The sequence below is a fragment of the Lampetra fluviatilis genome, chromosome 28, assembly GCF_964198595.1.
Source record: "Lampetra fluviatilis chromosome 28, kcLamFluv1.1, whole genome shotgun sequence".
Classification (NCBI taxonomy): Eukaryota; Metazoa; Chordata; class Hyperoartia; order Petromyzontiformes; family Petromyzontidae; genus Lampetra; species Lampetra fluviatilis.
The window spans coordinates 10,254,981-10,269,020 of NC_136302.1; the positions used below are offsets into that span (position 1 = coordinate 10,254,981).

General features: G+C 47.0%; 1 protein-coding gene across 4 annotated transcripts in view; it reads right to left on the minus strand.

Moving 5' to 3' along the window:
* The window catches only part of LOC144942762 (lipoma-preferred partner homolog), a 57,796-nt gene extending 48,076 nt beyond the window's left edge, over nt 1-9,720 (minus strand). For 3 of the 4 annotated variants that reach the window (XM_078869659.1, XM_078869657.1, XM_078869660.1), the window contains exon 1: nt 9,604-9,720. The gene's annotated coding sequence lies outside the window, so the exon portion shown is untranslated. Of the gene's footprint in view, nt 1-53; nt 253-9,603 lie in introns of those variants that run through there. The other variant, XM_078869658.1, reaches the window with a different exon arrangement.
* Nucleotides 9,721-14,040: the final 4,320 nt, after the last annotated feature.

Consider the following 14,040-nt stretch of genomic DNA (forward strand, 5'->3'; position numbering starts at 1 on the left):
AATTTCCAACACCGCTCGTTTTGAAAGCAAGGACAGCGAAAACGGCAACCCACCAGGTTTCTCCAAAAGTCCGCGATGTTGTCTCACGATGCTGACAAAAACACGAGAGTAACTCTCTCCGATTCAGCTCCCCGCGGCGCTGTGCATTTCCGCCAGATGTGGACACGTCGGCGCTGGCTCGCAACGAGGCCCGCTCGGCACGGGAAGCGAGGCCCGACTGAGCGACTGCTTTACACGAAACACGAGCCGGCGTGCGTCGCTACTGCTTGGACGGCCGGATTACGGGAGTTTTAACTTCCATGGAAACAGGTCTCATTTCACAGCCCCCAGCGCAAAGGCAAATGGTTTCACCAAAAGGGCCACCAGCGCCAAACATAAACATTCAGGTCTCCGAATGCCCTCTGGATTAAAAACCAAAACCCAGCTGCATACGTGAAGCCATTAGCAAATACGTTAGGCGACTGCATTTGGTGTGGCGCCTCTAACGTTAAGCCAGGTTATGAGAAAATGTGCATAGTAAATGATCAGCCTAAATTATCTACATTTTTTTCCTGCCCCCGCTAATCATTGACAACAATATGTAACGAAAACCTACTGAACTTTCCTAAATGTATACAGGGACCTCTAAAGTGGCAAAATAATCATAAAGCATCTTGGTGCAGAACGTTCACAGAAAAATAAACAAGGACTCCTTCCCATATTCATTTCTCCACATGAAAAACGTAAGTAATTTTTACACAAGCGATCCACCACATGGCCTTCTGGGAGTGCATTGGTTTAATTCAAATAAACTATCAGCTTTGACATTCGATCTCTCAATGACAGTCAGGCGTGTGAGAACTAATGCAGGTGGAACTTGCTCATGTTTTATAGGGGAGGGTGCTCTTGCTAAGAAATGCGTCCTCTAGTTTGAACATACATGCATACATTGGAGGCCAAGCAGAAAATCGGTAAGAGCAGAGCTCAGCAACCGGTGGGTCGGGAGCCGCATGCAGCTCTATAAGTACTGCTTCGTGACGTTATGCAAAAGCATTGTGGGACTTTTGAAAGATAATTTTTTTTACCCAAGTCGAAAAAAAAATGGCTCTTCTTGTTGTTTTGGTTGCCGACCCCTGGCTTAGAGGGAAGTTGTCATTGCCTGCAGGAATAAATACAACTCAACACTTTCACAGCAGTTTTGGTCAGAAGAGCAAAAGTTAAAATTTACTCCATTAATAAATAAATAAAAACATTCTTCGGTGTAAAGGCACTGCACAATTCGCGAAGGCTGAAATTTCGGCACGAAAATAGCGATTTGTCGACGATTCAAAGGCCAGGCAAACACAACATGGTGATGACACCCGGAGCATGCTTGGGTGGTTTGGGTGGCAACAGCTGCGTCGCCCTAAGCAGGATTTAGTGAGATTATGGAGCCCCAGCTGAGCGCGCTCTCAAGTCTAAGCCACGCATGCCGCTAACTGAAAGCGAGGAACCCAATAACGGTAAAATATGCTGACGCTTCGTAGGCAGTGGAAATATGAAGTTATGTGGTATGAAGCAGTGGTTCGCAACCGTTTTGATATGGTGGCCTCCCAATCAAGGCCGCTGGTTGCCATGCCCCCCCCCACCAAGACTCCCCCAGCCAACGCACGCCCCCCCAGGCGACTAATACAGAGGTCACATGTCCATGCCTCAAGTCAAAGTGGTGCGAGAGTATGTATGCATGTAGAATTTCTTTTGCACCGTACGGCAGCCAAGCATGGTGATTGGAGGTGCGAAAGAAAGGCATTTGTAGTAAGGCATTTGTTTTATGTTGTGTATTTGTGTGTATTTGGTAATTTGGTCGGAGATTTATAGCACGATAAAAAATGTTTGGTATTTCCCCCACCAAAAATTTTCCAAATTGTGTCGTTTGCCCACGCTTTCTGCTGCAGAATGGTTTGTTCATCATACGTGTTAAACCAGTTTTACTTGAATATTCAGGAGCTAAAATGTAGTCAACTTAAGGGCTAAACCAAATTGAAAGATGTTTTGTATAGACATTTTAACCTGGCTAAGGCCATCACACCAGACTTGAGAAATGGAGGCTGAAACTGGGACCCGGATCTCAGCGGTGCCTAGCTCCAACACTGTGACCCTCTGAGCCACCCAGCCAACCTCAGAACAAAAGACTTTCGAAACATTATTCATTAACCTGCTCATAAATTGCAAATAGCTGCCAACAGCTGAACCATAGCTCTCAAGTTCACATCTTTCCTGGCAAAAGGTGAACAAAATCAGTCCAGTAATGCTCGTTTGCTATGCTTACACACATTCACGACTGCCATTATATTTCACATACACACTCTTTTTTTTAATTTGTGCACAAAAAAAACCACCGCAGTATTAATAAAATGACGCACGCGGTAAACATTCCAGCGCGTGCTCAAAATATTTCGGTGGCCCACAAGTATGATGGAAGAAAACGACCTTGGGATGAATAGTGTTGGCAAATGTGGAACCAGTGGTAGAGCTATGGTGTGCACCAGTGGTATAGGTAGGAGTGTGCGTGTGGCGAAACTGCTCTGGAGTCCATGGCAGGAGGGGGGCCCAGCACCGGGTAACAAAGAGAGAGGGACTTGGACAGAAGACCTCATTTCATTTTTTTGTACGAGGACCCATGGAAACCACACTATGCCAATGTATGGAGCCCCAGGTACCATTTAGGGTGGATTAGGTAGCCAGCTTAATTGTCATCATATTGATTTTCATATGCTTGCATCTTAGCATGAGAAATAATTGTCTATACACTGCTGGATGAAGGCCTCTCCATGCCTACGAGAGGGCCATATTCTGGTCAGATAATGCTGGGCAGTATCCAATCAAAGTACTGATTTGTGTCTAAGATCATCAGAGGTGAATTTGGTCATAGGCTTGTGCTGGCTGTATACATTTTCTCCGTTTAAGAAATAACTTTTTTCATCATGTGACAGTCAAACCAGTTTTTTTTTGTCGGAGCTGGAATGCAGTCAAAATTAAACGTAAACCTCAGTTCAAGGATGCCACAATCCATCTCACTCCGACAAATTAAACTAAACTATTTTATTTATACCAGGGGAAGCTCACTGGTAGGTCTTTTTCAGGTGTCCTGGTCACACAAGATAGCTCATCAGTGACTTATATGTCAGAACCACAATTTTATTTTCACATTTAAATGTCATTCCTGGCAGAATCGTGGGATAGGCAAAAATCATGGAATCATACCTACGACTTCTCCACTTCTGCCACCAGGACCCACTTGGACCACCATAATAACTACCACCGCGACAACCAGAACTACCAAAGTTCACGAGGACGACCACTGTGACCTCCCTGGAACACTGATTGGACTAATTCTAGATTTGAAGCTTTCGTGACTGCAAGGATTCATATTCTTAGGTTTTTTCGGTAAAGTCACGTAGGTAAAAAAATAAAATTAATAAAAGTAAAAAAAATCACGACGTTTCGGAGGCAACACAAGCTTCCGTCGTCAGGTGGAACCGTCACAGCACGATAGCTGTATCAAGTGTGAGAAATTCCAAGAAAACAGTCCTTGTACATATATATTTTTTTTATTTTATTTTTATTTTACTTTTATTAATTTTTATTTTTTACCTACGTGACTTTACTGATTGGACTACCAAGACCAACACAATCCCTGGAACTACCACCCAGACCACCAGAAATACCATCATAACCACCCAGAACTACCACTGGGACCAAGAGAACTACCATACAGATCACGAGGATTAAAACTCAGGACAAAAACTAGCAACAGGACCATGCCGACCAGACACAGCATCACAATTGATCCGTCTGGCATAACACTACGTCTTAACACAAATACCTCTTACAACCAATCGGGCGCTTTCCCACGTGTTGGTGATGAGATATTTCCATGTGTATGCCAATGTTTTTGTACAAGTTCGCACATGTTAGGGCACCGAAACATTCACCACCCCCCCCGCAACCGGTATGCCCACGTGTATTGGAAGCGATAGGTGGTGTCGTCATTGTAGTTTACTCAGCCTGTTGCCAGTTTGCTCGAGACAAAGTCCTTGGGACCCCACCCAATTCAGCCACCAACGTCTTAACCCGTAGACTTGCGATAAAATAACGAAGAACAATCGCCTCTTTAATTCAGGAGGCCTCGTTTTAACGAGGTGAGAGCCGATTGCAATTTATTCTGTCAACTTTTCCTGGGTAACTCATTAAATGGCATTTAACCAAGGAAGCCTCACTCGGTCCTAAAACAAATTTTAGGAGCGGCCTGCATTGCGAAGGATGTACAATTCGTGTTTTATGTTTGGGTAGAGAGCACCACACAAGTGAGAGGAGAAAACTCACTATACAATTGAGGGAATAACATATAGAGCTCTTATGTAGGAAAGTATATGATTGACGTCACTGCTGTATTACAATTTGTAGTGAATAGGTTACACATTTTTATAATTGTTTGAGACAAATGTATACACTAGCTGGTTGTCATTGATGTCACTGGATCTTTAAAGCTCATATACAATTTAAAGAATTTATCAAGACTAAATGTGGAATAACAATGAATTTGCTTTAAGACTGTTTTTTTTTACTCAATAGAAATTATATCTGGCTCAGATTCTCAACGATGAGCAGAGATCAATCAATGTACCATGACTGATAAAATAATTAATTGCATAAACAATGACAGTATAACAATTCAGCATCTCTACATCAATCCACTGCTGGATAAAGGGCTCCCCTCCCCCCTATGCCGTGCGGTCATGGTGGTTGTACGACCAAACTTGACCAAGCTTCTCAGTGCGGGCTGATGAAATGAAGGATCCCAGGACTGCGTCCGATATCACTCGGCAGTGATGTTACCCATGGTTGGGAATCCAACTCATGACGCTGGGTTGATAGCGATGCGTGAACAATTGTGCGACACTGCATCAGGGTGTCCGAGTCGAGTAGTTTCGCTACTTTGTTCTAAAGGAACCACAACAAGACATTGCATCAACCATAAACACAATAATCACACAATTGCAAGCTGATTATCATATACACATTGCATCATTCACATCATCTTTGCCAGGTAAGTACCACCACCCTCCTACAAACGAGCGTTGATAAGAGGCTCTCATCTCGTGTTGGAAGACTCAATAGAGTGGTGCGCGCATTACCTTGGCGGGGAGCAGTCTCCCAGTCTGTACCAGAGTGGTAGCTAAAACCCACGCCTTCGTCCTTTGGAAGTAAATATTGCCGAATCGCATACATTGGAGTTTTTCTCCTCTCTCTCGCTCTCACGAAACGGGCAAGGATACGGCAATAGAACAAACGGTCTCCTGAACCCATCTGACCAGACCTTTCAGATGATAATCCCCGCGTATGGGCGATGGGTTTTCCCTGCGTACTTTCACATATCGGACCGTGTGTACACATCGATGGAAAATTGGTCAAACATCCTAATGCTGCTGCACCCTCCGGGAAACAAATAGTCCCGAGACTAACAGGGTCTCTCTCTCTCCTGCGCAAACAAATCACGTAACTATTGTCCGTAAGGCAACAGCGCCTCTTCACTTCCCTCCTACACAGGCCGAACTATTTAAGAGAATGTCCTCGAAATTACGTGGGCAGATGTTACGTGTCTGGCATATTGACGGGGTTCATGGGGGGGGGGGGGAGCGAGTGGGGGGGGGGGCTCCCAAAAATGTAAACGTAAAAAAAAATCCCAATCCCTTTCAACTTAAAAATGTAAACAGCGTGTTAAGCAACGTTGAGTTATTGTCAGAGGCTTCTCCACGCTGCATCTAAACGCCACACGCTAGTGCAGTGCCAGGTCACGTGTGTGCGTTTTGAACTTAGGGGCCCGTCCATAAATGTCACGCGATTTTGGACGATTTTGGACGATTTTTGACCCCCCCTCAAATATGACGTCACAAAGCTATGCCCCCCCCAATTTTTTTTTAAAACATGCTTCAAATCGCTTGAAACTATTGCCATTGTAGTGCGTATTTAATGTGGCGCTGCACTCTGATGTTGTAGGAGAAAACATTTATTTAAAAAGTCTATTTAATTAAGTAGAACGTGTTGTCTATATTTATTTAAAGTTGCGCATTTTGATATGACGTCACATTTCTCAAACGCCCCCCCCCTCGTCACACATCGTCACAAATGTCTGACCCCCCTCCCCCGCCTCTAGGTGCGTGACGTCATTTATGGACGGCCCCTTACTTCGTTCGCACCGTACGTAGCCAACCGTGATAATCGGAGTTGCGAGTTCAGTACTGCACTGAATCTGTGCGGTCCGGAATTGGCTTGCGGTTTTCAATGGTGTTTAATTTTTTAAACCTTTCTATCACATTGCGTTTTAACCTTTAAGATATGCACAATAGAGGCTGTAAAATGGGAAAAATGTGGTTTTGTGAATTAAAAACCTCCTTATTGCGAGGCGCACTGCATGCAGTAACGTCATTTACAGACCTTGAAAGGAGGGAAAAACACCGCGTCTGGGATTAAACTTAGGATGAACTTTAAGACCTGCAGCGGCCAACTTTGTACGATTTTCATAATCCCCTCTTTAAACGGATGTGTGAGGGCACCCATCTCTTAAGTTGTGGTCCTAAGGTGGTGGTGGAGGAAATTCTAGCGAGTCCATCCCCGTAGGTCATCGGCTCAAGAGTTAATTTTAAACATACAAGCAGCATCGCGTGGATAAGAAGGGCGACATCACACCAATCTGCAGTATGCGTGTGTTCATTGCCGATATAGGAGAGTCTAAACAACTTGCAAGTTCTGAAGAGAGAGCAGGAGGAAAGTGGCTAGGGGATGTTAACTACCTCGCCTTGTATGCAGGAGGTCGTGGTTCGATTCCGACCCTGACGCCTGCTGCTGTATACTTGGAGTTTGCTTGTCTCTCTCAACGTGGTCGCGTGGATTTTTCTCCGGGTCCTCCGGTTTTTCCCTCCACATACCTATTATACTCCACATACCTATTATACTCCCAAAGAGAATGGATTCATGCAGTCACGAAAGCTTCAAATCAAGAATGGTACCTACTATAATCACCCAGAAATGTCTGTCCTTAACGCTCGTGACGTCACTCCACATCGACCAGCTCCCCCTAATTAATATTAATGAGCAGGTGACGTTCTCCAAATGGACACCCCCCCCACCCCTCCCTGCTCATTAATAATCATGAGCGGGTGACGTCACTCGACATGGGGGGGGGGCGAGGCGCCTCCTCCCCCCTCCTCGGCGTCAACTCACAACCCTCACTACAAAGGCAGAAGAACCCTCACGTCATCACGTGGTCTCCGTAACGCTGTTGAGACATCAAAGTAAAAAGGACGTCATGATGAACAAGGGATTATAACCTTAAAATGATGTAAGTCTGTGTCACCGCGCCCTTACAAATTGCACACACATTAGGGGCCGTCCATAAATGACGTCACGCGATTTTGGACGATTTTTTTACCAACCCCCCCCCCCCCCCCGAAATATGACGTCACAAAGCTCTGCCGCGCCCCCCCCCCAAAATATTAAACATGCTTCAAATCGCTTTAAACTATTGTCATTGTAGTGCGTATTTAATGTGGCGCTGCACTCTGATGTTGTAGGAGAAAACATTTATTAAAAAGTCTATTTAATTAAGTAAAACGTGTTGTCTATATTTATTTAAAGTTGCGCATTTTGATGTGACGTCACATTTCTCACCCCCCCCCTCGTCACAAATGTCTGACCCCCCCCCCCCTCCTAGGTGCGTGACGTCATTTATGGACGGCCCCTTAATGCAATGAATATATCACGTCGCGGTCTGCTTTTCGCTTGCAAGTTTCAGATTTACTGCAATACACCCGTTCTTAGCCCGGCAAAAGGCAAGTTTAGAATAATCACGCGTTCGAGAGTATTTGGCTGCTAAACATTTCCAATTGATAAGCCACTTCGTTGAGCTATCATTTGTGATAACTAGATCGCTTCTACTAAAGAAGCTAATAGCTCAGTGGGCCTTACCTGGTGAGATAAAACATGGTTTTGTTTTTTGTATATTAATTTGAAAGTACTTTACTTACCTTTCCTATACTTTTCACTCCTATCATGTTTTTTTGTATTGTTTGTCGATGGTTCAGTGATTCTGCCAAGGCCGTAGACATGGAGTCAACATTGGGGGGGGGGACCAAATCTTCCAGGGTGTCTGGGGGTCCCAACCCAGAAAAAGATCTACATTTAAAAACTAATTTCCTGCCTAAAATATTAAAACATTCACCAACACATGGGATGGATTTTTTTTTTACAATAATGTCGAATAGTGTATTGCATTGCTCCGTTTTTACTTTTTTTACCATTTCTTGTTTCATTGTATGCAATGGCAGAGATTAGGGATAAATAAAGTACAACCATAACCACAACCATATAAACAGAAATCTATGCATTGATTTATACGAAGACAAGTCCGGATATTGTGGCCAAGGTTTAGTAAATTGTTGTTTTTATTTACATAGCAAATTTTTTTTATAGCTATATATTGGGGGGGGGGGACATTTTGAGCATATTTGAATATTGGGGGGGGGGGGGGATGTGTGTGTCCCAATGTATATTATAATTACAACCTTGGATTCTGCCCTTGTAGAATCATTTTCTATCCAGCCAGATAATACGAAAAATTGCTAACCTTAAACACCCAGTCGTTCATAAAAGTTGAAGGTGATATAGTACTATAGTAATAGAGCAAGTGCAAAATCACTGAACCGGAATTGATCGCTTAAAAGCGTTTAGCCCGGAGCCCTTGAAAGTGCGGGACTATACGTGAAGTAGCTACTACACGTGTTGTAGCTACTTGTGCTACTAGGATAATCCGACACTGGGGTGTAAGGATTTAGGGTTGTCAGCTTGGGAGGTTGGGCAGAGACCGTGGCAAGGGACAAGTAGAATGTGAGCGTGAGCAGCAGCAGGAGGAAGGAAGTTAGCGATATGGTTGGGTGGGCAGGGCGGACGACCCTCTGGTCCATACCGCGACAGACGGCGGCGGAGATGATGATGACGACGACGATTAGACGGATGTCGACAAAGCAACACACCTGTAGGTGGGTGTTGTTGTTCTAGATTTGAAGCTTTCGTGACTGCAAGGATTCACATTCTTAAGTTTTTTCGGTAAAGTCACGTAGGTAAAACATTAAAATTAATAAAAGTAAAATTAAATAAAAATCACGACGTTTCGGAGGCAACACAAGCTTCCGTCTTCAGGTGGAACCGTCACAGCCACGACAGCTGTATCAAGTACTACGTGACTTTACCGAAAAAACCTAAGAATATGGTGTTGTTGTTGTTGTTACAGAGGATATGGGAGCGATGGCGTGAGGCTTTCATCGGTGGACGGGTGCGTAGGGGGGGGGTAGGAGGGGGAGGTCTGCGCACGTGAACCCGGCAGGGAAACTAGGCGAGGCAGGGCGGAGGAGACCGGCTACTGAGCCGGCTGCCTCGGCCGGGCGGAATTTCGTTTTCAGCATCGAGATTTGAACATCGCGCGGCGCAGGAACAGCAACACCCAACAACGCGTCAGGCTTTAGCGTGTTAATAAGCGATTGCGACGGTGAGGCGAGCGTGGTGCAAACATAAAAGTGAAGTTCCCACCTTTTCACAGGGGCGCCGTTTAATCTCCGCAGGTTCTCTCTCTCTCGCGCGCGTGCCACACAAACAGGAACCACAATCGCGTTTAAAGTTTCTCACCGCCTCACGTGACCCCCCCCCACAGCCCCTCCCCTCGCTTACCCCTCCCAGCCCCTCCCCTCGTTACCCCCCCACCGCTCCCAGCCCCTCCGCTCAGCCCCTCCCAGCCCCTCCCCTCGCTTCCCCCTCCCCTCGCTCCCCCTTCCCAGCCCCTCCCCTCACGGACCTCCTCGCAGCCCCTCCCCTCGCTCCCCCTCCCAGCCCCTCCCCTCTCAGCCCTCTTCCAGCCCCTCCCCTCTCAGCCCCCTTCCAGCCCCTCCCCTCGCCCCCCTCCCCTCGCCCCCCTCCCCTCGCCCCCCTCCCCTCGCCCCCCTCCCCTCGCTCCCCCTCCCAGCCCCTCCCCTCTCAGCCCCCTTCCAGCCCCTCCCCTCTCAGCCCCCTTCCAGCCCCTCCCCTCGCCCCCCTCCCCTCGCCCCCCTCCCCTCGCCCCCCTCCCCTCGCCCCCCTCCCCTCGCTCCCCCTCCCAGCCCCTCCCCTCTCAGCCCCCTTCCAGCCCCTCCCCTCGCCCCCCTCCCCTCGCCCCCCTCCCCTCGCCCCCCTCCCCTCGCCCCCCTCCCCTCGCCCCCCTCCCCTCGCCCCCCTCCCCTCGCCCCCCTCCCAGCCCCTCCCCTCTCAGCCCCCTTCCAGCCCCTCCCCTCGCACCCCCCTTCCAGCCCCTCCCTTCGTTACCCCCTCCCAGCCCCTCCCCTCGCTCGCCCCTCCCCTCGCTACCCCCTCCCAGCCCCTCCCCTCCCTCCCAGCCCCTCCCCTCCCTCCCAGCCCCTCCCCTTGCTCCCATCCCCTCCCCTCGCTCCCCCCCTCCCCTCGCTCCCCCCCTCCCCTCGCTCCCCCCCTCCCAGGTCCCTCTCCCAGCCCCTCCCCTCGATCCCCCATAGCCCCTCCACCCCCTCCAGCCCCCCCTCCAATCCCTCCTGTCCCCCAACCCCCCCCCCCCATACCTTCACCCACTGCGATCCAACCTCCCAAAGACAAACACCACCCCCCGTATCGCCTTTACACAGCGCGCCAGGCACTCACTTGAGGCTGAGTGGACCTAGGGGTGAGGCCCCAGACCCGATTCAGATGATCGTCACTGGTGTTGGTCGTGAGCGGGAATCGAACTCTGGAACTCCACCGACGTCCCCCCCCCCTCTGCCCCTCCCCCGTGTCCCCCACGTGCCTTCAACCCATCCACGTCTCATTTCATTTAATTTTTCATTTAATTTATTTGGCATGGCCCTGAGAGCCATGCGGCTCTTGAATCGGGTGCAACCGCAACAAACAAAAACATGAACAAGAAACATCTTCAAGTGATCAGAATCAGTCTTGCTCTTCATTGTATTTATCACGAATCCGATGAGCCGAGAAGCTCTTTTTCTCAGAAGAGATGTCCAGTCGATATAACCGGTTTAACCATAACTGGTTTTCGACGAGCGATGAAGCGGTAACGGTCGATGGGAGTGGGGCGTTTATAATGATCGAATGCACTTTGTTTGCTTGTCAGGTGCGAAAGTTCCCACGTGGTAGCGGTCGTCCAAGTCACCGCGTGTAGCATTTGCCCTCGTCTCTCAGTTTAAAGGGGCAAGGGTGCAGCTTGGAAGGGCCTCTGCTAGTGGGGAGCTTTAGAGGGCACTTGGTCTACTCTTCCGTGGCGACCAAACCCTGTTGCAAGCGTTGGGCGAACCCACAGTTGATCCCACCTCACACGATTGACTAACTGTGACGAACCTGTTAATACGACTGGGTGGACAGAGGCGGGAGATCTTTAAAGGTGCATTCAAATGTTTTGATACTCCTACTGATGCTCCTGCTGTTGTGGAGTGACTCATGCAGCCAGCTATGGCTGTAGGGTTTGGTGGTACATGTTGTTAATGTCGTTTATTGTGAAATTTCGGTCACAGTTCCTAAGATAACTGTTACATTGCTTTTATGGCTTTTTTTTGGTGATTTCGAAAACGTTGTTTGGTTTGGCCATATTTGTTTGTTCTAGTACGGAGTAAAACTGATGGCTTTAATCTAAGTTGTCTTGTGGTTGTTGTTGTTTGACTTGCATCCCACTGGGATTTTTGCACACAGCGTTGGTGTACGGTGCTTTTTCTGGAAGATTTTGCTGTTTTTTTTCTGGATGTTTTTGTTTGCGCATAGTCACTTTAAGATGTTTTCTTGTTCATGTTTTTGTTTTTTGTTTGTTGCGGTTGCACCCGATTCAAGAGCCGAATGGCTCACAGGGCTATACCTAATACATGAAACTGAAAACTGAAACTGAAGCCGGCGACCTGATTTGCATTTCCAGCGTGCTGTCTATGGCTGTAATCTCCCTTCGTTTCTTAGTGTAAGAATGCAAATTAAACAATGAGGATTTTTTTCGCTCAATATATATGTATGCGGAAAACCGGTAACCGGTTTGTGTTACAAGTTAGTGGTTATTTAAATTTGTGCGGGAGCGGATATGGCCGGTTGGGGGGGGCGACAGGAGAGTTATTTGATGATGTAATTGCAATTAACGCGATGTTATCCACATGGTTGTCATATGTTTACTCAATACCAACGATGATGATGACGATAACAACAACGCAGCGTTGCCACGTCACTCGCAATGTGCCAGGCCGATCTCGTCAAAGAACTCGCAAGCTAAGCAGGTTGGAGCCTGGATCAATGTTGGTCAACTGCCTGCAGATGTCATGGGCAAAGGAGTTTATGCAGCAGTGGTTCTTAACTTTAACCGCAGCCGTGCAACCCTTTGGTTCTCAATGGTTAAAACATTTATAATGTCAACAAATACATAGGTTTGATGAAACAAAGTAGTTGTATTTTGACTTTAAACTTTCGTGACTGCACGAATTCATATTCTATGGTTCTTTCGGTAAAGTCACGCGGATCGAAAAAATATTAATAAAATAATAAAAATATCACTACGTTTCGATCGCAACACAAGCGGTCGACACGTCGTGATATTTTTATTATTTGATCCACTTTATTTTTTTTTATCGACGTGACTTTACCGAAAGAACCATAGAATATAAAAAGTAGTTGTACTTATTGTGCCCGTGCTTAATCCGTGTTTCGAAAAAAGATCTGCCCATGTCTCGCACCCCCAGAGAGGGGCGTCTCGCGCCCCCAGGGAGGGAGTGCGTGCAGCCCAGGTTAAGAAGAACCACTGTTGTACAAAGTAGCATGAAAGCCTCTTTGGTTCTTTCGGTAAAGTCACGTAGAAATTAAAAAAAGATTAAAAAACGAAAACAAATTTGAAATATTTATTTTTTAATATATATAGAATTTTGTTTTATGTTTACGTGACTTTACCGAAAGAACCAAAGAGTAGTAATTCCTGCAGTCATGAAAGCTCCAAATCCTGTTTTTTTTTAGCATGAAAGAGTTGAACTGACAACTCCCTCGGCCTCACCTGCGCCCTCTAGCGAGCGCTCGCCAGCAGAGCGCACGGGAGTGCGTTCCTAAAGCCACGTGCCAGTCCAAAGCTCATGCAGCAACTCCGCCTGCTTCAATCTAGATCTGAAGTTTTCGTGACTGCAGGGATCCATATACTCTTTGGCTCTTTCGGTAAAGTCACGTGGGTATAAAATAAATTAAATCACGACGTTTTTTCTGATGACGGACGCTTGTGTTGCGGCCGAAACGTCGTGATTTAATTGATTTTATACCTACGTGACTTTACCGAAAGAACTAAAGAGTATCCTCTTTGCTTTCTTGGTTTGACGCCTCTGGGAGATGGTCCACGTCCCGACGACGGGCGCCACTGCATTCACGGGACAACTTAACACGCGCGGACGCTGAACTTTTTCATGAGACATGATAAACCCACTGCTGGATAAAAAAAAAGTGCTTTCCCCCCTCCCCACCCCCAAGTCAAGTCCTCATTGACCATTGTCTCGCAATTCTGCGATGTAACAATGCAACTCGGCACCTGCACCACGCGAACTGATTTGATCGCTCCATCTCCCTAGGGCCAAGAGGTCGGCAAACCAACATCACAATACGAGCCAATTTTTTTTCGAATTCGGTCAAACAAAAAAAACTCAATATTTCAAAATAGTCGCAATGCGATGTGAATACGAGACGGTGGTGTCCTTAATATTTAAAAAAACGTAAACGAAGCCAGTCCTTAAAGAGTCGCATACGGCTCCGAATCCGCATATTGACGACCCCCTGTCCTAGCCCATCTCCAACTGGCAGATGGCCAAGAATAGTGACGGAGATGCGGCCAAGGAATGGAACGTGTCCGAGATTGGGTCCTCCAATGAGGAGATGGACAGACACTTTGATAAAGCCACAATATAGTTTCAAAATAAGACGAAAAAATAGTTGATAGTAAATAGTTTTTAATCGATGATTGATACTCAAGTC